We start from the raw sequence: 24,526 nt of genomic DNA, 5'->3' as shown, positions 1-24,526 counted from the left end.
CAGACTTCCTAGTTCAGTATTATAACAGTAATCGTACTAAATTAACATAATTATGCTAACCCAAACTTCTATCATGGCAACATACAGATTAATTAAGCTATCATGGTAATATCAGAACGCATTATTAAACATAAAAAGTAAGAACACATGTTTAATACAAAAGACAAGCATTTCGGATAAAAACCTGAAAAATTCGAAGAAATCTGCCCGAGATCGCAGGGACTTGCCGGGATATCCTCCGGAAAATAAAAGCTAAGCTAACTACTACTAAAAACTAACTAAAAGCTTGAAAATATGAAATGAATTACAATTTGAGTGTGTGTTGAAATGGATGGAGAGAGCCCTTTAAATAGACTTTATTTTTGCCTGCAAACGGCTTGCAGGTCGTTTGGCAAGCCGTTTGGAAGGCCGTTTGCCAGGTGGGGCCGTTTAAGGTGCCTGTTTACTCTGACTGTTTGGCAAGCCGTTTGCCGATTGGCAGGCCGTTTGGCTTTGCTGGTTTGCTGGATCGTGACTTGATTTCTTGTCTTTCACTGTTTTCTCTCTAGAATCTTCGTTTTAGCTCCGTTTTACTTGATTCTTTTTTAATCGCCTTCGTAATTACTTAATCTACAAAGTTTAAATCTTTATTATTTTAGGACTTAATATTGGGGAAAAAAATGTGACTTTTTGGCCGATATCAAATACCCCACACTTGGCTTTGCTTGTCCTCAAGTAAAAAGCTGGAATATAAGGATCTTTCTAATAGATTCTCCCTTACCCCACCCGTAGATCTTTTTATTATGCCTTCATCAGAAGTCGGCACATCTTTCGAAAGTATTAGAAAAAGTTTCGAGCTTCGATGATTTAGTCGCTAGATTTCGATTGCGTCCATAGTGAAAAAGGTGTACTTTTCAACTCTCAGATGTAGAGTATACATGATCAGGCTCCTCACTAGCCGATCACTCATATCACTCAAGTGTTTAGGGTGTCCTATTTTATTGTATTGTCGCTCAGAAGCCAGTCGTGTAATAGTTCTCATCATAGGCTTGGTAAAGCATCGATATCTCCACCGATTAAGTAAGGACGACACTGATCTTCTTCCTAGGCATTCTTTCAAGAGGAAGACGGGTTGTAAGGGTTGGTCAGGAAATTTTATAGATCGGTGAAAGGTATCCAGATATTTTGAGACAATTGATATACTTTGATTCTTCAGAGTATCCATTTTTGGATAGAAAGTGGCTTGGAATCCGTAAAAGTTTTCTTCGGAAGAGGCAGATTTTGCTAAGACTTTGTCTAGAATTTTCTTTACTTCTTCCGGCATCCTTCTTCAGGGCAACTTCTCGGGTTTTTCTTTGCCTTATTCATATAGACTTTGCTCTTTTATCTCACACATACACACACACAAACACACACACACACATACATACATACATATATATATATATATATATATATATATATATATATATATATATATATATTTGGCATACCCTTTCTTCATAAATTGTGTCTTTCGTTCCTGGTGCCCAGAGACGAAGTGATAATAGACTGAAAATAGGTCTTTGAACTATCAAAAACAATCAGGGGTTCGGAATTGATGTTATGCGAGGTGTATACGAAATAGTATTAATTTTGTTGCGAAATACTATTAAATACGATACAATTTTACACAAGTTATTTATTTATTTATAGAGTGGATATACCTAAACCTTGCTAAACACTTATAGGCAGTGTACCTAATCGTAGAGTAGTGTAGTTTTTAGTAAGTCCGGTTCATTCCACAGGGAGCTGGTGATACGTACTATATTTTTATAGAACTATATTTGTATAAAATATATATAAATATATAAGTTGTAATATTATAAAAGGGGGGTTTTACCGTTTAATGACCGATTTGTCGATTCTATATTTTAAGCGTAAAGATAAATGACGATAATTAAAGTGCGTAAAATAATGACAATAAATAAAATGATAGTAAATAAAATTGCGAGTAATAAAATGACAGTAAATAAAGATACGATGAGAAATACAATAAAAGAATTATGCTTATTTAAACTTCCGTAATCATGATGTTTGACGTTTTGATTTAATTAATTGTTGCCCGGGTTAATTGTCCTTTGTCCTGGTTTATTTGATACCAATCTAGTTTTTGTCCATAATAGTCCATCGGTCATAAATATAAAGTGCGAGTGTCCTCGTCAAATTACCCTTATACCCGAAGTCAAATATTCCCACTAATTAAGGATTTAAACTGTGACGCAGTTATCACTTCTGTCAACAATTACACCAGTTATCACTGTATGTAATCCACCCCTATTTTGATTATATATGAATATTAATTTACCCACTTGATCAGTTTGAATAATCAATTACCCAACTCGAATAATTAATTTGAAGATAGGTTCGACAGACTCCAATGAGTTGTCACTCAATTAGCCAATACCCCCCATCTATTAATAGTCAATAGTCCAATTTTCACAAGTGTCGGTCTTTTGCCCAAACCTTAATTATGGTCCAAAGTTCAATAACCCCGTCTTAATATTTTAGCCCAACATCACGATTACTTCGGCTCAAATAAGCATAATAATAACTTAGTTACGAGACATTAAATTAAAAAGGAAGAATATAGCTTACAGTGGTGATTAATCGCGTAGCGTTACACGGACAGAGTTCCGACTTAAAACCCGTAAAACATTTCTTACAATAACCCAACTAAACCATAACTTATTATTAATCTTAATTATAATTAAAATTATAATTATAATTATAAATATATATTACATAAATAGAAAGAAAGATTGAAAAAAAAGTATATCCTGAAAGCCTCCGAATGCGTTGCTTTTATAGGCAAATATTGATTTGAAATTTTCACTTATGACCCCTTAACTATGCTCAATTAACAACTTTTTATTATTTATTATTATTCTTATTATGAATTATTTAAATATTATATTATATTCTTGTGCATAGTTGACTTGTACTTTCAGCTCCGTTGCATTGAGCGTTGAAAGTTGGTTCATGTCTCGGTTTCGGATTTTCAAACGCCTTTTCGTATAATTTAATATCTTGTACTTTGCGTTTTGCGGCTTGTACTTTTGTAGTTTTGAGACGTTTCTCATCAATAAATTGAACCACTTGGATTGTATCTTGTACATTTGAGCTTTTTGGTTATTTACGTCTTCAAATCGTCGAATTTGTCTTTTGTCTTCACCTTTTATTATTTAAACGATAATTACTTGAAATTAGAACAATTGCAACTAAAATCTTGTCTTTCTTGAGGGATAATGCTATGAAATATGTGTTCGTTTTTAGCATTATCAATATTCCCACACTTGAGCGTTGCTTGTCCTCAAGCAATATAGTCTTGAAATAAAAATATACTTGAATCACTTCTTTATTCTTCACACTTTGTACATCAGTGATTTTAATACGGCGGTTATGAACAATGATAGTAATGATGTGGTTTACAGTCTCACATGACTATAAAAATTTAGATCCGTTAGGAAATTGGATCTTTATGAAAACATTTGATCTTTTGAAAATTCAATCTAGTTTTTATCATAGATAAGTTTTCCGAAATAACCCTTCACCGGTGTTGCAAAATGTTATTGTGGGTTTTGTGGGTTTCGGATTTTAAAATTTTAGCTCAAAACTTTACGGTTTTGTGTCACCCACTTTTTAACCTTGTATTAGGAAAGCAACACGTCCAGTTTACTTGTCCCGTATATTACCTTTCGGTAAACTACCGTCCGGTTGTAAAGGAAAGCGATGAACAAGAAACTGTTAAGGCAATGTCTAATGACATGCATTGGTTCATGGTCTAAAACGTATCGGATGCTATTACTATCCTTTGTAGGAGCAATAGTAAAGATCATCCTATAATTTTTCTGGTCTGGCACAAGGTCCTGTCTCCGACCATGCTATGCAACCACCATTCTTACGGTTGACACCCGATTTGGTTTAGGTGACCTAATGAATTTCGGTGAATTCTTAGGATTTTACGTTCAATGGTAATGAACGCATTTAAAATAGGTTTTCATAAAACAAATCGGTTTGTATTTTTGATCAAAATATTTTCTCGTTCAAGCTCGAGTTTAGATATCATCGAATTCCATGAGTTTGTAATTCTCAATCTTTAAGGTCAATCTCAAGGATTGAGTAATATCTGGCTTAAAAGCTGATTTTTAATCTTTAAGGAGATTATCCTTTCTGGGGGTCTGATTCATTAGTCTTATCATGCTAATTTGCACGGCGCCCTCCCCATTTTACGAGACAGATCCTCTCATGGTTAAGATAAGTCTGACCACTTGGCGACTCTGTTTGATGCTGAGGTCCGTGGATTTCCTGCTGATTTTAGAGATGACTTTTCTGGATTTTTCGTCAACCTACAGCTGGTCTGGACGACAACTTCCTGACCTAAATCAAAAAGTGCGTGTCTTTTTTGGAAGACTTTACTTCCTTTTAATGATGGAATTGATTCATCGTGTAGATCCATCTCTCTTTCAAATATATTATAATAAATCGGGTAAAACTGATTAGTATCGTCCAAAGCAAAAGTACCTGCAATAATCTTGTACAAAAATATGTGATATATGTTTTAAAGAACTTGGTGAATTCTTCCCACATTTAGGTTTTATTTTATTTCTTTATTTGCCTTTTTATTCTCTTCTATTCCATTTTAAATGAATTCAGGCATTTTGGGTTGTTTTTCAATTTATGTCCTTTCCAAGGTAACAATAATTTCGGTATTATCACCTAGTTTATCATTCATAAATATGTATAAACATGATTTTGAATTCATTTAGTTGAAAATTTTTCAAATCTACACAAAATTTGGCAATTAAACAAAGTGTAAACCCGAGAGAATTTATAACCCTTCCACACACTTGAGATCATGCAATGCCCTCAATTACATGAAATCAGTAAAAATTTAAATTCATGAGGGTGATTAGTGTAGAAAAATGATTAAAAATACCGAGTTTGCAAACATATTGTTGTTATTTCACATTTGATATTTTGCGTCTTGTCGTCAAAATTAGTAGCTTTTGCTGAACTTAATTACAGTCTTTGAAAGTGCATTGTTTTACCCTGTTTTGCACATAAGATAAACTACAAACATATACACATAATATTTTTTTATATAAAAATCTTTATTTATTAAAACAATTTAAATGAATAATTTTTAAAATTTTGTTTCCTTTTACTTTAGGTAGTTTCGGTATGTTTACCTATTCTGTCCCTCAACAAAATTTAAAATTTGTCGTTTTGAAGCGATTGTTTTTAAAAGCAAAAATTTTTGGGTTTTTTTAATTTTTTTTTGGCATACTTTAAATTAATAAGATTAAAAATAATGATAATAAAATTTCTCGTCCCGCCCTCGGGTAAAGCAATTTTGGTTCAACGACCTAATCTTCAACTCATGACGAATTTTAGAAATCATTTTTTAAACTTAATGAAATAAAGTAAATTTTGTTTTTAAATTCACACAAAACATAAATTTAAAAAGCATATTAATTTCATACAAAACCTATAAAACAAAAAAAATTCAGAATGGGGGGAGAAAACTAGTTCTTTAGTGTCTGCTAGTGGAAAAGACCAATCGGATTCCATTCTCGGAACTACACGAGAACAGAACAACTAACTCCAGACAGCATTTTCTTTTTAGAACATGTGAATCTCCCCACACTTAGGTAGCTGTGGTGTTGAAATTGTGATTAACTTCATCGTCAATTTCTCTTGGACCATAATCAACTTGCATATCTGTGACTTTTGCTTTAAGCCATTGGTTGGATTCCTGTGTAATATCCACAATTTCAACTAGTTTTGCCTTTTCTTTAGGCAATAGATTGGATACTAACCGGTTACATAACTTAAAGTTTCCCTTGGTTCTAGCATCACGAATCTGTTTAATCAATTTCTTCATTGAACTGTTAATAACGGGATCATTTAATTTCGTATCAACAACGGGGTTCTTTGTTATCAGGTCATCATTAGGTGTTACTTCATCTTCCCCACACTTAGGCGTTTTGTTATTGTTAAGCACTACCATTGGAGTTGGTAAAACAACATGGTTCTTACCAATCGTTTTTGCTGGTTCAACAGTTTTGGTTGGTGGAGATTTAGACTTTCGAATCACAAAGGTGATCGATTTTTCATCATTACTAAGTGTCATTCTACCCTTTCATACATCAAATAACGCCCCGGTGGACGATAAGAATGGTCGACCTAAAATTAGAGGAATGTTTGGGTCCTCTTCTATGTCAATGACAATAAATTCGACTAGAAAGGTTAAATTACCTACTTGAATGGGTAGGTTTTCAGCAATTCCAACTGGGTGCTTAATGGTTTGATCAAAGAGTCGAACACCCATATCCGTTGGACTTAACTCACATACTCCTAATCTTTTATATAATGAAAGAGGCATAACACTCACACTTGCACCTAAATCTGCTAGTGCATCATACATGACACAATCACTAAGTAGACAAGGAACAATAAATTCACTCGGATCACCTACTCTAGGTGGAGGTTTTGGTGGAACTGTCTTCTCCGGGTTTATCTTTACGGTTTTTGTTTCTTGCACTTTCTTATTCTTTTTCTTCTTTCCAGAAGTATCACAAACTTTATTTCCTATTACTTCCTCATATTCAACTCCTTTTCTTGGAAACGGGATGGGTGGTCTGTATGGTGCCACCACTGGCTTTACATACTCGGGTGGTGGTGGTGTTGTAACTTCTTCATTGTTACTCACATCTAAAACCTTCCCAACTTCTGGTGTTGGTTTTTCAGAAATTGTTGATACCATGTTAACATTCTCATTCCGAGAATTTACTTCAGTATTACTCGGTAGCTTTCCTTGTTCCCTCTCACTCATCATGCTAGCAAGAGTACCTACGTGTTTTTCTAGATTCAAAATGGAAGCTTGTTGAGTTCTTAATGACTGATCAAACCTCTCATTTGTTTGGGTTTGAGATGTAATAAATTGTGTTTGAGATTCCATTAGCTTCGCCATCATTTCTTCCAGATTTGGCTTTTTCTCTTCGATTTGTTGTGGTGGTTTATATAAGCTAGGTATTTGTTGATTGAAAGTGTTGTTTTGGGTTGGTTGGTTATTCGGACCTTGTTGGTTGAACAAGTTATTGTTGGGTCCATTTGGATTGTAAAGAATATTTTGATTTCGATTAAAGTTTGGCCTTGGCGGTTGATAATTATTTTTATAATTATTTCCCGGCCTTTGGTTTATGTAGGAAACATTCTCTCGTTGTTCCATCGTTTGCTCAATGTGACAATCTTTCATTAAGTGTGGTCCAGCGCATTGCTCACAACTGATTCGTATTGCGTGAATATCTTTATTCATCTTTTCCATTCGTCTCTCGAAAGCATCTATTTTTTCAGAAACGGAATCAAAGTCATGGCTAGAATCGGCTCTAGCCGATTTAGATGAACGAAAGATATCTTTTTCCTGGTGCCACTCATGCGAGTGGGATGTTGTATTATCAATTATCTTGTGAGCTTCAGTTGCAGTTTTTTTCATAATGGAACCACCAACTGCTATGTCGATGTCTTTTCGTGTGGCGATGTCTACGCCTTTATAGAAGATTTTCACTATTTGAAAAGTATCTAAACCGTGTTGAGGACATCCTCTCAACATCCTTCCGAATCTTGTCCATGCCTCATATAATGTTTCATTTGGCTTTTGCATGAATGTAACAATTTCTCCTTGAAGTCTCACGGCTTTAGATGCCGGAAAGAATTGTTGAAGAAATTTCTCAACTAAAACATCCCATGTGTCAATCGTTCCTTCAGGTAACGATTCTAACCAATCTTTGGCTTCTCCCTTTAAAGTCCAGGGAAACAACATAAGATAAATAGTTTCATCCTCAACTTCTCGGATTTTAAATAGATTACAAATCCTATTAAAAGTTCGAAGATGTTCGTTTGGATCTTCTATTGCTGTACCACCAAATTGGCACTGATTGGTGATCATGTGTAGGATTTGTCCTTTGATTTCAAAATCTGACGCTCTAACATCTGGCTGATTAATGGCGTGACCTTGGCCCGTGCGTATGGCTCTCATTCGGTCTTCCATACTTTGAGGTTCCGCTATTTCCATATTTGAATTTGTTGAATCCGAATCACTAGAAGATTCTGATTTAACAGTTTCTTCCTCGATAATTTCTGATTGTATGATTTGTGGTTCAGGAGGAATGATTAGTGGATCGGGATCTTGGAATTGTCCCTCCAGATTCTCAATTGTGAGATTGGGTTCAAAAATTGGATTATAAGAAATTTGAATTGGAGTACTTGGTCGACTAGATGACGATTCTAAAGAAAAATCAACGGTGACAATGTTGGCTAGATGTCTTGATCGGGTTACAGGTGGTGAACGTACGAAAGGTGGTGAACGTTTCGCTAGGTGCATTCACTGAATATCCTATTAGTTATAAAAATAAGAAAATTTATATAAGTTATCAAATTAATAGACTTTTCTGATTTTGCCCACGTTTCGAATAGCCAATAGATGCAGCAGGTAGTCAGGACCCTTTAAATCGGAAGCCCACAACTCGCCACTAACAAATCCAACTATTACTACGAACCAGAAAATTTGGATGTCTATTAATTTAACCACTTAAAATAATTTTTTCGTTTTGAATTTTTAGATACAAAATAGAAAAACTCTATGTCCTAAAAGCTAGAGCGTCGAGAAATAAGAAAGAAAAAGATTGCGCGTCGAAAAATATCAAAAAATAAAAATAAGAAAGGAGCGCGTCGTAACTTAAAAGGGATTCTAAACGAAAAACGGGAATTACTTAAAAGGATACTAAAATTTTAACACGGCGTCGCAAAATTTTAAGGCACTTAAATCTTAGTCTAAAGAAAAAGCACTTAAGGAATTTTACGGCAAAGCCTAAAAATCTAAAAGTATAAAAATAACTATGGCAAAACTAAACTTAATACTAAAAGTTGTAACTAGATTCTAAAAATCTAAAGGTAATAAAAATTTAATGTAATTTAATTTTTTTTTTACTTTTTAAAAAAAATATATATATTTTTTTATTTTAAAAAAAAATGAGATTTTATTATTATTATTATTATTATTTTTTTAAAGGAATATATAAAAATCAGAAGAAAAATCTACCTCTACCTAAATATAACGAAAATGTTGAAAAGTTGAATTCACAAGCGATAATTGATATGCAATTGGTTATAAAATATTGATGAATTCAAAATAAGTTATTTAAAAATAAGGAAGTGTTAAATATGATGTTTAAAAGTCACCAATTGGTGACGCCTTCCAGGAGCACAAACAAAATAAAAATATAATTAAACCTCCAAGTTGTGAATTTTGATGTCGACTTCCAAGAAGTTCAAAGAAGACGAAAATTAAATCTATAATATAATCTAATAATAAATCGGTACTATAATAAATTCAAAAGATTGTACCTTTTTTTCACGTAAAAGACAACTACAGGGAAAGAGTAGTGGTTTTGAGTGGGTGTGTGTGGACCAAGAAGGAAGAAAAGCAAAAACTATATAATTGTTTTGCTCCAATTATCTTCTTTTTAGCTTTAATCACAATTTCAACAAGTGGGGATAATTGTAATGGGATTGTCAGTTGGAAACACAAAAGGAAAAGGAAATGGTAGGGTCTCGGTTCATATGGGTGGAGTTTGTCATCGAGTAGCAAAAGTAATATATAACAATAGATAGGGTCTTTATTATTAACTTGTCTTCAAAAGTCCATAAACAACAGCTAATAAAGTGTAGTAATCGAATGGAAGTTGAATAAATTATTATTATTATTTTTTTTAATGGACCAAGTCAACCTGACAAACCCAAAATTAAGTAAAAAGAAGAGAACTATAATGATTATGTTTATATTTTATTTTAATATAATTAATTAATAATTAATTTTAGTATAATATTAAAAAAAAATTATAAAGAGCAATACTCCGTATATCTTTCTTAACTTTTTGGTTCTTAAAAGACAGAGAGAGTAAAAGAAAGTTAAAAAGGGAGAGATAGACAAATAATGTGACGGAGAGAGAAAGTTGACTAGTTAATTTAACATCTCTCTCGGATTAAGTAAAAAATGTCATATAGAGGTAGAAAAGTAAATTGAAACTGAAATATTTGCACTAGACTTGGTCCCTAATTAAAATAGCTTTGGTAAAAAAACCTGAACAATGCCTAACATTTATATCCATACGAACGCACACAAGCCATAATTTTATTATTATTTTTTTTCTTTTTTTATAATTAAATTTTAACAAATATAAATTAAAAATATAGCGTTTCGCGATTCCAGGCAGCGGCGCCAAAAATACTTGATGTTATGCGAGGTGTATACGAAATAGTATTAATTTTGTTGCAAAATACTATTAAATACGATACAATTTTACACAAGTTATTTATTTATTTATAGAGTGGATATACCTAAACCTTGCTACAACATTTATAGGCAGTGTACCTAATCGTAGAGTAGTGTAGTTTTTAGTAAGTTCGGTTCGTTCCACAGGGAGCTGGTGATACGTACTATATTTTTATAGAACTATATTTGTATAAAATATATATAAATATATAAGTAGTAATATTATAAAAGGGGGGTTTTACCGTTTAATGACCAGTTTGTCGATTCTATATTTTAAGCGTAAAGATAAATGACGATAATTAAAGTGCGTAAAATAATGACAATAAATAAAATGAAAGTAAATAAAATTGCGAGTAATAAAATGACAGTAAATAAAGATACGATGAGAAATACAATAAAAGAATTATGCTTATTTAAACTTCCGTAATCATGATGTTTGACGTTTTTATTTAATTAATCGTTACCCGGGTTAATTGTCCTTTGTCCTGGTTTATTTGATACCTATCTAGTTTTTGTCCATAATAGTCCATCGGTCATAAATATAAAGTGCGAGTGTCCTCGTCAAATTACCCTTATACCCGAAGTCAAATATTCCCACTAATTAAGGATTTAAACTGTGACGCAGTTATCACTTCTGTCAACAAACACACCAGTTATCACTGTATGTAATCCACCCCTGTTTTGATTATATATGAATATTAATTTACCCAGTTGATTAGTTTGAATAATCAATTACCCAACCCGAATAATTAATTTGAAGATAGGTTCGACAGACTCCAATGGGTTGTCACTCAATTAGACAATACCCCCATCTATTAATAGTCAATAGTCCAATTTCCACAAGTGTCGGTCTTTTGCCCAAACCTTAATTATGGTCCAAAGTTCAATAACCCCGTCTTAATATTTTAGCCCAACATCATGATTACTTCGGCTCAAATAAGCATAATAATAACTTAGTTACGAGACATTAAATTAAAAAGGAAGAACATAGCTTACATTGGTGATTAATCGCGTAGCGTTACACGGACAGAGTTCCGACTTAAAACCCGTAAAATATTTCTTACAATAACCCAACTAAACCATAACTTATTATTAATCTTAATTATAATTAAAATTATAATTATAATTATAAATATATATTACATAAAGAGAAAGAAAGATTGAAAAAAAAAAGTATATCCTGAAAGCCTCCGAATGCGTTGCTTTTATAGGAAAATATTGATTTGAAATTTTCACTTATGACCCCTTAACTATGCTCAATTAACAACTTTCTATTATTTATTATTATTCTTATTATGAATTATTTAAATATTATATTATATTCTTGTGCATAGTTGACTTGTACTTTCAGCTCCGTTGCGTCGAGCGTTGAAAGTTGGTTCATGTCTCGGTTCCGAATTTTTGAACGCCTTTTCGTATAATTTAATATCTTGTACTTTGCGTTTTGCGACTTGTACTTTTGTAGTTTTGAGACGTTTCTCATCAATAAATTGAACCACTTGGATTGTATCTTGTACATTTGAGCTTTTTGGTCATTTGCGTCTTCAAATCGTCGAATCTGTCTTTTGTCTTCACCTTTTATTATTTTAACGATAATTACTTGAAATTAGAACAATTGCAACTAAAATCTTGTCTTTCTTGAGGGATAATGCTATGAAATATGTGTTCGTTTTTAACATTATCAGGAATCTTTCAACAAGTGCTTTTGAAGCGAATTTGATCGATCTATCTCTTTACTAATCTCTGGATCTTTGGATGAATGGAAAGGGGAGTGAAGGTGAATGGTGTATTTTGGGAGTGAATTTGGGGTGAATATTTCTGATTCATCAACTCTTTATGTGAGTTGGTCGGTTTAAATTGCGCGGAGTGGAAATGGAAACGGATGGCTTTTTGTCTTCTCTATTCAGAAAGATTTCGAAAGGAGTATCGCACCTGCACCACGTATGGCGCTTACTAACCATTGGTCTTGAAATGTATGTCAGAACCAAGTTCTAACTTGAATCATACACCGGCACACTCATCAATTGAAATGACAAAGTACTTTAGATTTGATGGGTCATGCAAATACTTTGGGTCCAAGATTCCTCACCTTTTGGGAGTAAGGGTCGTGCTTGATCATGCGTAGCCTTTTACATATTTTCTTAAAAGAAATCTTTTGACACAAAACATAAGTTTCAGCTTAATCGTTCCCTTCTAATAAATGTTCTGAAAACCGATTTCTAGCAATTTTATTGGATCTTTTGGGCAAAAACAAGGTAAGAATTTTTTGAAATCACCCAATATCCATTGCTTAGTTACTTTTTAGACAAAAGAACTTTTCAAAACTTGGCATTTTACGGTTACTCGACCTTTAAAACCTTTACCCATTACCCCACACTTATAAGATCATTGTCCCTAATGTTCTCTGGAAAAGAATATTTCAATACTTTATAAATCAAGGATATTGTCTTCTAAACTTTCCAAGTTAATTGCAGGGGTTACCCCACACTTAGAGATTTTAGTGCGTAATAATTGAAATAGGTTTGAGGAAGGATTACTTCCCTATGGTCATGTTGCTTTCCTAGTGCTAAGCCTTCCTACGGTCAGTTTTCTAATTGCTGGAAAGGACCAGTCTCTTGTGATAAGATTACTGCATGAAGAACAAAAAGAGAAAGGCAACATTTCCACTATATATAACTTTTTTTAGTACAATGCTTTTAAAAAGATAAACTAAAAGTAAAATAAGGTAAAGTAGTCTATGGAATACTATCCTGGTTAATGTGCTGAGTTGGCGCTGCGAAGTTGTTAGGACCCTGAAGTTGTATAATGCTAATGTGAAATAAGCTTAAATGATGTTTCCTTAGAAGAAGGCTATATATGGAACCAAAGTAGTCCTAATTAGATAGCCATTGCATTGTAACTGAGTTCTAGAAGCTGTGGAATGTAAATCTTATTGATTCTCTCTCATACCGAGTGTAACAACCCGGATTTTTCCGATAATATATAGAAGATTAATATTTACATAATTAATGTCTCCAACATGTTAAGCAATCAAACTCATTAAGATTTGGTTATTTGAAATGAATTTTATACAAATGTTTGGCCACCCAGTTTGTCTGACAATTCACGAACGTCATAAATTGAAATAATTATATAATGATGTATATATGAATATATATATACTTATGATTGTATAAAATGATATTTAAGTATCTCATTACATATAATAAAAATTGGTTATAAACATAAAATGAGATTACTAACTTAAAGACTTCAAGACTATATACATATATATAAGGATTATCGTTATAACAACGTCTTACTAAATACATATGAATCATATTAAGATATTGATACACAATGTTTAACATGATAAATTACAATTAAACATATCACTAAGTGTATTAACAATGAACTACATATGTAAAAACAAGACTACTAACTTAAGGATTTCGAAACGAGACATATATGTAACGATTATCGTTGTAACGATATTTTAATGTATATATATCATATTAAGATATATTCATACATCATAATATCATGATAATATAATAATTTAACATCTCATTAGATATAATAAATATTGGGTTAACTACATTAAATGAGATCGTTAACTTAAAGGTTTCAAACAACACTTACATGTAACGACTAACGGTGACTTAACAATTCAGTTAAATTGTATATACATGTAGTATTTTAAGATGTATTCATACACTTTCAAGACACATATAAAAGTACTTCTACTTATCAAAAATGCTTACAATTATATTCTCGTTCATTTTCATCAACAATTCTACTCGTATGCAACTGTATTTATACTCGTACAATACACAGCTTCTAGATTATTTACTATAGTACATACCAATAGTAAACTCCAATGATCAGCCATGAATGAGTCATAACTCATGATCATGACTTGGTTTAACTTATACTTGATATTTATGCATAAAAACAAAAACTAGTAACCTTATATTGACTAAGCATTAGGCATTTTTTTCAAACAACACACACATCACATTTCCTTGATTTTCTAATCCAAATTTTCTCCATCCTTACTCTCTCTACACTCAAGAACGTCTCTACTTCAGTAATATTGATCATCTAGGTCAATCTAGCTTCAATTACAATCAAGAAACATCAATATTCAAGAACACATCAGGAACACTTCACAAATACTTTCAAGTTTACTAGCTTACTTCCAACCTTTCAATCCAACTCCACCGCTCTTTAGGATCAAGAATTATACTTCCTTTCCAGTATCTTTTCATCTTTTAATCAAGGTAAGAATCATATATAAGCTTTGCTTCAATTTATATACTTATTACTATCTTAATTCAAGATAGAATTCTTATTCAAACATTTGTTCATTCCATGTTCATACTTCAAGAGTTTCCAAGCCATCAAAGATACTTTTGATTCCAAGATTATTTCCAATCTTTTTCAGTAGCTTTATCCAAGTAACTTGAGGTAGAAACCTTATTCATAATTTTATTCGATTCATATTCTTATAGCTATCTTATTTTGAGTTATAACTAATAACAACAAGAACATAGTTTAGATTATTTCAAAACTTATCGGCAAATAAACTTAATCCTTCTAACTTGACTTTTAAAATACTTCAACACATGTATTATGACTATATGTCAAGCTAACATAAGGATATAAAACTTGTAAACACGAAGAACACCTTAAAATCGAATATACGCCGTCTTAGTCGAACGGGGGCTGTATTGGGTTTAATTTTAAAAACCTATCATAAACTTTGAATTAAAAGATTTCATTTGGTGAAAAATCTTATTTTATATGGATATGAAATATATCCAAAATCCATGGTTAAACTCTAAGTGGAAGTATGTTTTTCAAAAGGGTCATCAAGATGTCGTTCTTACGATGGATATGACTATCTTCTCTTATTTGACACCTAAGCTGTATTTTCGACTATAAACCTATACTTTTTCTGTTAAAATTCATGATGTTGAGTTTTATACGAAAGCATGGAAACTCGAATCACTTAAAACGGATTTGTAACGAAGAAATTATGGGTAAAACAAAATCGGATATTTTTCTTAATTTTTAGCTACGGACATGATTTATAAAAATGGATGCTAACCTTATCCTAGCTAACTTACCTTGTATCCTACATGTATTTATACATGTCTTGTTCCCGAACTTATGGAAATACAATTTATAATAGTCATGATTAAGTTCTACGACAATATATTATAGTCTTAATAAAGATCGTAAGGCACCATATATATATATATGACTTGATCACCGTGGATTCGTATACAAAGTTTTGACATATCATTTTGACTTCCTCTATATATATTATTGGAATGAACTATTAGACACCATTGACAGTAATCTTGAGTTAGCTGTGGGTCAAAGAGGATTCCAAAATATTATATACTTTGAGTTGTGATCGAGCCTGAGACATGTATACAATGGGTCGCGGATTGCTTCAGACAATATACATATTATGTGTCTTATTATATTAAGACAATATATTATAGTGTTAGTGAATTCTAACACAATATACGCATTTATATTTATATATATAATTATACTGTTGGACTATTGGACTATTGGACTACGAACGTTGGACTACTAACAATGGACAATTAAAATTATCACAAGTATCATAAGTATGGAATATTAATTATATATATATATATATATATATATATATATATATATATATATATATATATATATATATATATATATATATATATATATATATATATATATATCTTGACACAAGAATATTATTATTAGGTTCGTGAATTTGTCAAAAGGCCAAGTCTTATCACCATCTATTCGGAAATCATCACAAGTGAGTTATAGTCCCATTTTTACTATCTAAATTATTTTGGGATGAGAATACATGCAAAATTTATAAATGTTTTACAAAATAAGCACAAGTTCATGGAACTACATTCTACGATTGTTTTGTTATACCGGATATCTGTACTTATTATTATTATGCTTGGTAACCTAAGAATTAGTGAAAAACACTAATTGACGCGAATCCTAAAGGTAGATCTACGAGCACTAACCACCCCCATTTTCGAATAGTGGAAATGCTTTAGCACTTCGAAGGGTCCTTGTCATACATTTGAATAGTGGAATGTATGATGCCAGATATCTTAAGTGCTCTATGTTAAGGTCGGTTACCAGGCGACTCATAGTATGAATGATTTTACAGTTGTAATGATCATGCGCATTTAATTAAATGAAATCTTGTGGCTTATTAAATATTATGATTATTATATAGAAATTAAACATATGACTCACCAACATTTTTGTTGACGTTTTAAATATGTTTATTCTCAGGTGAATATTAAAAACACTTCTGCTGTCGTATGCCAACCCAAGGTCAAGATTTGGAGTCGGCATAATTGTTTATATTGTTTAAATTTGCATTCAGAGTATTTGTTGTAATATATTTGATCATATTGTAATGGATTGTGTAAAAAATTATTTATTTGAGGAGATTGTATTTGATAGACAATCTAAATTATATCATTAAGACCTTTATTCAATAATAAATGTTATGGTTGTTTTTAAAAACGAATGCAAGATTTGAAAAACGTCTCATATAGAGGTCAAAACCTCGAAAAGAAACCAATTAATATGAAACGTTTATAATTAATATGAACGGGGCATTTCAGTTGGTATCCGAGCATTAGTCTTAGAGAATCAGAAAATTTTTCATTAGTGTGTCTAACCGATTTTTGATGCATTAGTGAGTCTGGACTTCGACCGTAATTGTTTTAAAAATGATTGCTTAATATAATTGTTGGAAACATGAGATTATTAACATATAAATATTATAAGATATATCATTCTCTTAACGTGCCTGCTATTATGTGATAGATGACTTCATCCGATCATATAAGCATCTCTACTGATTCAGATTTCATTTACTTATCAAGTGATTCGGAGGCTGAGTCAAAGCACACGACTTATGAACCAACGGAAAAGTTAACTTTTGGTGCTACCATTAAAGTGGAAAATTGTTGGAAAAATTGGGAAGATTCACAATTTCCAGTAGAGGTTCCAGAAGACGATCCAGAAGAAGATCTCGAAGAAGAACCCAAAGAAGAGGATCCTGAAGAAGTTGTGGAAATTACATAACCACAACGTGATTTGGGAAAATATTTGGCTGTTATACCCCATCCCAAACCCGATGAACCTATTATGACCCAAAATGTTTGTGATCATCCACCTGAACCACCTAAGAGACCAGTTTATAAAATGACTGCTCGTATAACGACTGTTGATTTTGCTCCCAAACAATTAGCCGAAAGAACCAATTGGGAGGAATTGGAAAAAGAACTATCCAAACGAAAATCCAAACGTTTGGCCGAGAAAGAAACAACGTCAACATCTAAGAAATCTCGCCGTTCTTGAACCATCGGCAGCTATTCTGTATTCCATGCATTGTGAAATATGTATTATATTGTGTGTTTAAGTTTGTAAGAAAATCCGCAATGTAATTTTCCCTATGATTGTATAATAATAAGAATAAGCATGGAAGGTTTATTATTATTATTATAACTTATTATTACGTAGTAACGTAATAACTTACCATAGTTTTTCATATTAGAATTTTAGTAGTTAATTTGTGTATTAGCTGCTAAGTATGAACATTATTACAGTTATAAAACGCTACTATGAAGAAAAGGCTTTTATAATAATAAGTTCATATTAACCTACAAAATACTTTTTGGCTACTTCTAAAAATTCTATATGATTAACTCATTCAGCTATTTTTGAAGGAAATGGCTCCTCCAGCTACTAGACAACAACAATTGAACACAGAAGAACTTCAAGCTTTCGCTGCAAATGTGGCTGCAGTGGTGAATGCAATGAACAACAATAACCAATCGGGTTCCAGCAGTGGAGGAAACAATGGCAACCGGATAGGATGTTCCTACAAAGCTTTTATGGCCTGCAAACCTAATGAGTTTGAAGGAACCGAAGGACCCGTTAGACTAAAGCGGTGGACAGAGTAGGTTGAAGCTGTGTTCGCAATTAGCAACTGCGCAGAAGAGGATAAAGTTAAGTATGCCACACATACTTTCAGGGGTACTACTTTGACATGGTGGAATACCTACATGGATTACGTAGGACAGAATACCGCCTACGCACTTCCATGGTCCGCTTTCAAGCACATGATGACGGAAGATTACCGTCCCAGAACCGAAATCAACAAGCTCAAGGCAGAGCTTAAAGCACTGACAACCCAAGGGTTAGATGTCACCACCTACGAGCGATGTTTCAATGAACTGGCTTTAATGTGTCCTGGAGCATTTGAGGACGAAGAAGCAAAAATTGAAGCATTCATAAAGGGTTGTCGGAACGAATCCAAGAGCATGTAGGTGCTAACGACCCTGCAACAATGCAGAAAGCGAGCCGTATAGCCCACAAATTGATAGGCCAAATTACAAGAAGGATAAAGAAAGAAGCGGCCAAGGAGGCCATAATGAAACAGGGGAAAAGAAAGTGGGAGGAAAGCGGTGATCAGGGTCACCAGTACAACAACAACAATCAAAACAACAATTAAAACAACAATCGTAACCACCCCAACAACAACAATAATCGCAACAACAACCGCAACAATAACTGCAACAACCATCCCAATAATAATAACAACAACAACAATCCCAATCACAACAATAACAACAACAAACGACTCAACAACAATAACCCTAACAACAACATCAACAACGACAACAAAAAGCAAAGGACTATATGCCCAAGGTGTGATACGTTTCATCCGGAATGGTTTTGTAGAGAATTATGTACCAAGTGCAATAGAAATGGCCATATTGCGGCAAAGTGTGAAGTCTACGGACCAAATAGAAACAAAGGAGTAAATAATACTGGAACAAATAATAACGACATTGTTTGCTATGGATGTGAAAAACCGGGCCATACCATAAAACAGTGCCGGAATGGAAATAGGCAAGGCCGTGGGAGAGCCTTCAACATTAATGGGGAGAAAGCATAGGAAGACCCGGAGCTTGTTACGGGTACGTTTCTTATCAACAATACACCTGCTTATGTTTTATTTGATTCGGGTTCCAATAGAAGTTATATGAGTAGAGAATTTTGTGCCAAATTAAATTGCCCGTTAATGCCTTTGGATAAAAAGTGTATAGTTGAAGTAGCAAACGGTAAACTAATTAAGGTTGATAAAATTTTCCGAAATCGAAAAATTAGTTTAATTAGCGAAACGTTTACAATTGATTTAATACCGGTAGAATTGGGAAGCTTCGACGTAATTATTGGAATGGACTGGATGTCCAAGGTAAAAGCCGAAGTTATTTGTCATGAGAAGGCGATTCGGATTTCAAGAGAAGATGGGTTACCCTTAATGGTGTATGGAGAAAAGGGTAATGCCAAATTAAATCTTATCAGTAGTTTGAAGGCGCGCAAACTAATAAGAAAAGGTTGCTATGCCGTACTAGCACATGTATTGAAGGTTGAAAAAGAAGAAAAGAAAATCGATGACGTTCCCGTTGCAAGAGAATTTCCTGAGGTGTTTCCGGACGAATTACTGGGACTACCTCCACACCGATCCGTTGAATTCCAAATAGATCTTGTACCAGAAGCTGCACCAATAGCTCGTGGTCCATATAGACTTGCGCCCACCGAAATGAAAGAATTACAAAGTCAGCTACAAGAATTATTAGAACGTGGTTTTATCCAACCGAGTACGTCACCATGGGGAGCTCCAATTTTGTTCGTTAAAAAAAAGATGGGTCTTTTCGCATGTGTATCGATTACCGTGAGCTGAACAAAGTAACCATCAAAAACCGATACTCTTTACCCCGAATCGACGAACTATTTGATCAACTCCAAGGTTCGAGCGTATACTCCAAAATAGAATTAACGTCAGGTTATCATCAACGGAGGGGTAAAGAAGCCGATATACCAAAAATAGCCTTCAGAACTCGTTATGGCCATTACGAATTCATGGTTATGCCATTCGGTCTAACCAATGCACCCGCAGTTTTCATGGATCTCATGCACCGAGTATGTAGTCCATATTTAGATAAGTTTGTTATTGTCTTTATTGATGACATTCTTATCTATTCTAAGAATAACCAAGAACACGAACAACACTTGAGACTTGTGTTAGAATTGTTAAGAAAAGAACAGCTTAATGCAAAATTCTGTAAGTGCGCTTTTTGGTTAAATGAAGTACAATTTCTTGGCCACGTATTCAGTAGTAATGGAATCAAAGTTGATCCCGCCAAGATCGAAGCCATCAAAAATTGGGAAACCCCGAAAACTCAACGCAAATACGTCAATTTTTGGGTTTAGCCGGTTATTATAGGAGATTTATTCAAGATTTCTCCCGAGTAGCCAAACCTTTAACTGCCTTGACACATAAGGGGAAGAAGTATGAATGGACTTCCGAACAAGAGGGTGCCTTCCAATTGTTGAAAAAGAAGTTTACTACGGCACCTATTTTATCGTTACCTGATGGAATGGAAGATTTTGTTATTTACTGTGACGCATCAAGAATGGGTTTTGGGTGTGTTCTTATGCAACGGAAGAAGGTGATTGCATATGCTTCTCGACAACTCAAAATTCATGAACAAAACTACACCACACATGATCTGGAATTGGGCACTGTTGTTTTTGCATTAAATATGTGGAGACATTATCTATATGGGGTCAAGTTTATCGTATACACCGACCACAAAAGTCTCCAACATATTTTAAATCAAAAGCAACTAAACAAGAGGCAGCGTAGATGGGTTGAGCTGCTAAATGATTATGATTGTGAAATCCGTTACCACCCAGGGAAAGTGAATGTGGTAGCCGATGCATTGAGTCAAAAGGAAAGAGAACCTATTCGAGTAAAAGCTATAAACATGATTATTCATACTAATCTTACTAGTGTCCTCGTCAAATTACCCTTATACCCGAAGTCAAATATTCCCACTAATTAAGGATTTAAACTGTGACGCAGTTATCACTTCTGTCAACAATTAAACCAGTTATCACTGTATGTAATCCACCCCTATTTTGATTATATATGAATATTAATTTACCCAGTTGATTAGTTTGAATAATCAATTACCCAACCCGAATAATTAATTTGAAGATAGGTTCGACAGACTCCAATGGGTTGTCACTCAATTAGACAATACCCCCATCTATTAATAGTCAATAGTCCAATTTCCACAAGTGTCGGTCTTTTGCCCAAACCTTAATTATGGTCCAAAGTTCAATAACCCCGTCTTAATATTTTAACCCAACATCATGATTACTTCGGCTCAAATAAGCATAATAATAACTTAGTTACGAGACATTAAATTAAAAAGGAAGAACATAGCTTACAGTGGTGATTAATCGCGTAGCGTTACACAGGCAGAGTTCCGACTTAAAACCCGTAAAATATTTCTTGCAATAACCCAACTAAACCATAACTTATTATTAATCTTAATTATAATTAAAATTATAATTATAATTATAAATATATATTGCATAAAGAGAAAGAAAGATTGAAAAAAAAAAGTATATCCTGAAAGCCTCCGAATGCATTGCTTTTATAGGAAAATATTGATTTGAAATTTTCACTTATGACCCCTTAACTATGCTCAATTAACAACTTTTTATTATTTATTATTATTCTTATTATGAATTATTTAAATATTATATTATATTCTTGTGCATAGTTGACTTGTACTTTCAGCTCCGTTACGTCCAGCGTTGAAAGTTGGTTCATGTCTCGGTTCCGAATTTTCGAACGCCTTTTCGTATAATTTAATATCTTGTACTTTGCGTTTTGCGACTTGTACTTTTGTAGTTTTGAGACGTTTCTCATCAATAAATTGAACCACTTGGATTGTATCTTGTACATTTGAGCTTTTTGGTCATTTGCGTCTTCAAATCATCGAATCTGTCTTTTGTCTTAACCTTTTATTATTTAAACGATAATTACTTGAAATTAGAACAATTGCAACTAAAATCATGTCTTTCTTGAGGGATAATGCTATAAAATATGTGTTCGTTTTTAACATTATCAGGAATCTTTCAACAAGTGCTTTTGAAGCGAATTTGATCGATTTATCTCTATACTAATCTCTGGATCTTTGGATGAATGGAAAGGGGAGTGAAGGTGAATGGTGTATTTTGGGAGTGAATTTGGGGTGAATATTTCTGATTCATCAACTCTTTATGTGAGTTGGTCGGTTTAAATTGCGCGGAGTGGAAATGGAAACGGATGGCTTTTTGTCTTCTCTATTCAGAATGATTTCGAAAGGAGTATCGCACCTGCACCACGTATGGCGCTTACTAACCATTGGTCTTGAAATGTATGTCAGAACCAAGTTCTAACTTGAATCATACACCGGCACGCTCATCAATTGAAATGACAAAGTACTTTAGATTTGATGGGTCATGCAAATACTTTGGGTCCAAGATTCCTCACCTTTTGGGAGTAAGGGTCGTGCTTGATCATGCGTAGCCTTTTACATATTTTCTTAAAAGAAATCTTTTGACACAAAACATAAGTTTCAGCTTAATCGTTCCCTTCTAATAAATGTTCTGAAAACCGATTTCTAGCAATTTTATTGGATCTTTTGGGCAAAAACAAGGTAAGAATTTTTTGAAATCACCCAATATCCATTGCTTAGTTACTTTTTAGACAAAAGAACTTTTCAAAACTTGGCATTTTACGGTTACTCGACCTTTAAAACCTTTACCCATTACCCCACACTTATAAGATCATTGTCCCTAATGTTCTCTGGAAAAGAATATTTCAATACTTTATAAATCAAGGATATTGTCTTCTAAACTTTCCAAGTTAATTGCAGGGGTTACCCCACACTTAGAGATTTTAGTGCGTAATAATTGAAATAGGTATGAGGAAGGATTACTTCCCTATGGTCATGTTGCTTTCCTAGTGCTAAGCCTTCCTACGGTCAGTTTCCTAATTGCTGGAAAGGACCAGTCTCTTGTGATAAGATTACTGCATGAAGAACAAAAAGAGAAAGGCAACATTTCCACTATATATAACTTTTTTTAGTACAATGCTTTTAAAAAGATAAACTAAAAGTAAAATAAGGTAAAGTAGTCTATGGAATACTATCCTGGTTAATGTGCTGAGTTGGCGCTGCGAAGTTGTTAGGACCCTGAAGTTGTATAATGTTAATGTGAAATAAGCTTAAATGATGTTTCCTTAGAAGAAGGCTATATATGGAACCAAAGTAGTCCTAATTAGATAGCCATTGCATTGTAACTGAGTTCTAGAAGCTGTGGAATGTAAATCTTATTGATTCTCTCTCATACCGAGTGTAACAACCCGGATTTTTCCGATAATATATAGAAGATTAATATTTACATAATTAATGTCTCCAACATGTTAAGCAATCAAACTCATTAAGATTTGGTTATTTGAAATGAATTTTATACAAATGTTTGGCCACCCAGTTTGTCTGATAATTCACGAACGTCATAAATTGAAATAATTATATAATGATGTATATATGAATATATATATACTTATGATTGTATAAAATGATATTTAAGTATCTCATTACATATAATAAAAATTGGTTATAAACATAAAATGAGATTACTAACTTAAAGACTTCAAGACTATATACATATATATAAGGATTATCGTTATAACAACGTCTTACTAAATACATATGAATCATATTAAGATATTGATACACAATGTTTAACATGATAAATGACAATTAAACATATCACTAAGTGTATTAACAATGAACTACATATGTAAAAACAAGACTACTAACTTAAGGATTTCGAAACGAGACATATATGTAACGATTATCGTTGTAACGATATTTTAATGTATATATATCATATTAAGATATATTCATACATCATAATATCATGATAATATAATAATTTAACATCTCATTAGATATAATAAATATTGGGTTAACTACATTAAATGAGATCGTTAACTTAAAGGTTTCAAACAACACTTACATGTAACGACTAACGGTGACTTAACAATTCAGTTAAATTGTATATACATGTAGTATTTTAAGATGTATTCATACACTTTCAAGACAAATATAAAAGTACTTCTACTTATCAAAAATGCTTACAATTACATTCTCGTTCATTTTCATCAACAATTCTACTCGTATGCAACCGTATTTATACTCGTACAATACACAGCTTATA

At 32.9% G+C, this 24,526-nt stretch overlaps 1 non-coding gene across 1 annotated transcript; it reads left to right on the top strand.

Annotated features, from left to right (window-relative positions):
* Positions 1-7,604: 7,604 nt before the first annotated feature.
* Positions 7,605-7,711, top strand: LOC139887147 (small nucleolar RNA R71). The gene has a single exon (XR_011772990.1). It is a non-coding gene; the product is annotated as a small nucleolar RNA R71 (small nucleolar RNA).
* The last annotated feature ends 16,815 nt before the right edge of the window (positions 7,712-24,526 follow it).

The sequence above is a fragment of the Rutidosis leptorrhynchoides genome, chromosome 1 (genome assembly GCF_046630445.1).
Source record: "Rutidosis leptorrhynchoides isolate AG116_Rl617_1_P2 chromosome 1, CSIRO_AGI_Rlap_v1, whole genome shotgun sequence".
NCBI classification, from domain to species: Eukaryota; Viridiplantae; Streptophyta; class Magnoliopsida; order Asterales; family Asteraceae; genus Rutidosis; species Rutidosis leptorrhynchoides.
This window is presented reverse-complemented; position numbering and strand designations above follow the sequence as displayed.